Below are 3,295 nucleotides of genomic sequence, written 5' to 3'. Positions count from 1 at the left end.
GCCGCTTTCGGAGCTCAGGTCCGCCACCGACGCGTCGCCGTTCCGCCACCTTCCCTCAACGACTTCACCGCCCCAAAGTTTCACGTCGCGGTGAGGACACTCGCCGGCCCTTCCTTTCCCTTTTGCCCCTCTGTCTCGCGCGGGATGGCTCGCCGAAGCAAGCTCCGACGGCCCGCGCCACCCTTCGCCGCCGCGCACCTTGGCCAGCCTCCGTTTCACCGAACTGATGCCCTAGATGGGTTCGCGACCTCACCCTCATCCTGTCCTCCTGGCCCCGACCCCGAGACAAACCAAGCCCCGTACCACAGATTTCGGTAAGTCCGGCGAGCTCGCCGGTGTCCGCCATCGCGCAGCCCCGCCGCCGACCGCTAGCGCCGCCTGCCAAGCCACGGGCCGCTCTGAGCCCCCCGATCTGGAACCAACGGGTCAGATTAGATCTGACCCGAGTCAACCCAACCCAATACCGGTCAACCCTAGGTGCTCTTGCAAAAGAGCCCCTCGATTTTTTTGAAATTAACCCGCCGTCCATCTCAGTTCAAAAGAATTTACAAATCAATCCTTTATTTTCTATTTTAGCCCCTGGACTTTTCTAAAATAGAACCCGCCGTCCTTAGCCTGTTGTTTTTCATGCTAGCCCCTGAGTTTAGGGTTTAATTATGTTTTAGACCCTAGTTTTTTTAGTCAGAGCCCCTGTTCTTTTAAATCTTTTACAAATAAGCCCCTAGAACCATGTTTTGGCCATAACTTTATCGTTTTAGCTCTGATTTGAGCGATTCTTGCGCTCACGTGATCCTTGCAATGTGTGCAGTAGTTCTGTAATGTCGTTTTATACTGTTTATATTGTTCGGTGTACTATTTCTTATTTATTGTACTTGTTTGCTTGTATGTACGTGTGTGGTACAATAGACGGTACGCAGTTCGAGGAGCAACAAGACCAAGGCTTCCAAGAACAGGAGCAGCAGCAGTTTGAGGAAGGCAAGTGGCCCTTGACAATGCTTGTTGTCCCAATAATGTATCAAAGTTCACATTTACTTATTCTGCAATGCATGTCTCTTGAATATGATGGGTCCCAATTGAGGATATGCCTAGTTTATTTTATCCATCCTTGATCAAACCTGGGTTACTTAATTTATGTTGGGTAGCATTGCTAGTTGCCATTACTTTGGGTGATGGTTGGATGCAGATGAGACACTTGTTATATATATGCTACTTCATGTTTACACTGGTTAATGTTGTTAAACAAGATCATATGTTTTAATTGGAATATGGAGAACCACCCAGGAAAACAATACAACCACAATACTACATAGCTCTGGTCTTGGCTAATTAATTAGAAACTCTAGCTTGTGACATTCTTACCGAAAGGGCAAGAGGGGATGCATCGATGGGGTATAGTCCGGTCCTCTTGGGGTAGCAGCCTTAGCTAAGGTACTGACAACTAGGGAGTTTTATGCTCTGCTTTGGCTTGAAACCTTAGCAGATTGTCACTCATTAGGGAATCTTTCTAAAGGCCTCGTAGTGAACCTCTCGCCACTCACCAAAGAAAGTGTTTAAGGGCCTTGCAAACCCGGGTGAAATAGGGGAACACGAATTGTGGGTAAAGTGTACAACCTCAGCAGATTGTAAAACTGATATATCAGCCGTGCTCACAGTCATGAGCGGCTTAGACCCTCACATGATAATTGAACTTGAAGATGATCTAAATTGGTGTTCTTCATTTATGATATTGTTGTTACTTCATTACTTTCTTTTGGGTTAATGGTACAAATTTGCACTTAGTTAATGCTTGCTAATAAAATTTGACAAACTAAAATTGCTTATCGCAGTCAAACCATGTCAGCCTTTCCTTGATTTGGCCTTGCATATCTTATAATTCCCTACCACTTATTGAGTACCAACCATAAGTGTACTCACCCTTGCATAAACGCTGTTTAGACCAAGATAATTGTCCGGAGTAACCTGAAGACTTCGAGGATTTCTAGGCGTATGTCTCCTAGTCAACTGCATGTGCTGATAAAGACCCACTGTTTACTCTGAGACGCTTATTTTCTCTTAAGATTAAGACTGTCGGTCATGTAATAAAGTTTCACAAATACTCTCTTTCGTTGTGGCACTGTATTGGTATTTCACTTTCTTTGTCTATCATATGTATGGAATTTGATCCTAGCATACATATAAGATATATTTGGTTTCTTTCTTAAACCAGGTGTGACAGAAGTAGTATCAGAGTGGTGTTGACTATAGGACGTTAGCCTAGTTAGAAATAGTCGAAAATTAAGGTCCCTTCTTAGAAGCCAAGTTTTTATTCACCTTTAAAGGGTTGTTCTTACTTGCTTAATTTGAAATTTTTTAATTTCTTTTGGTTATGTTGTTTTATTTATTTATTTCATTCTTTTAAATAAAGTTTTTCCTATCAGCTACGAAACTCTGTTGTTGAAAGAAAAAATTCTGTTTCTATCTTGTTCTGTCACACTACTACATGTGGCCAGGACTTACCAGACTGCTCGCAAGTGCATCGGAGGTCACGCACTTGCCCGCGCTGCTTCCCCAGTTCCAGCCCCAATTCTAGCTCCAGCTCCAGGTCAGCCCGTGCAGGAAGCTGAGAAAGACCCGAAGATGCTCTACAAATTTGTTGAGGCAGAGGACGGCAGCATTACGGCTGTTGATTCAGAGGGAGACTAGAGGACTCCACCGGGACCACCAGCACTAGCAGCAGATGCACCGCCCGCGGCTCCTGTCCCCGAAGCACCTGCCGCAGCTGGAGGAGACCCGGATGACTCCGGGGACGACAGCGATGAGGATGACAGTGATGATGATGATGATGAGGGTGATGACGATCAGGACAACAACAATAATGCTGATGGCAACCAGGGCAATGGATCTACAGGGACAAGGGAGCATTGCTGTGTTCGTACCTCAGTGCATGAGACTTGCTACTTCTCTGTGCTGCTGCGGGACGTACTTGGGGAGTTGGGCAACCTTATGGCTCCCCACTACCACACGCACCACTACATCAGGGATGAGGATGGATTCCGAGGCAAGAGGACTGCTTCGGCGCACGATTCCGCCATGCCCTTCGCCACCTACTCCACAGCCATCAGCAATGCAGCCAGGAGGGCTCTTTAGTCCCTCTGCGACGCTCATCGCCAGGTCCTGCAGGCTATAGAGTACCGCCATCTTCCCCGTCGCACTAGCGGGACTTAGGAGATAGTGGTGCCACTTGGAGATGCAGGGGAGACCGCGTCAACATCCTTGCTCGATTCACCACCATGCTCAACACAGATCTAGAGAGCAT

This window comes from Panicum virgatum, chromosome 8N (genome assembly GCF_016808335.1).
Source record: "Panicum virgatum strain AP13 chromosome 8N, P.virgatum_v5, whole genome shotgun sequence".
NCBI lineage: Eukaryota > Viridiplantae > Streptophyta > Magnoliopsida > Poales > Poaceae > Panicum > Panicum virgatum.
Note: the sequence above shows the minus strand (reverse complement) of the source record.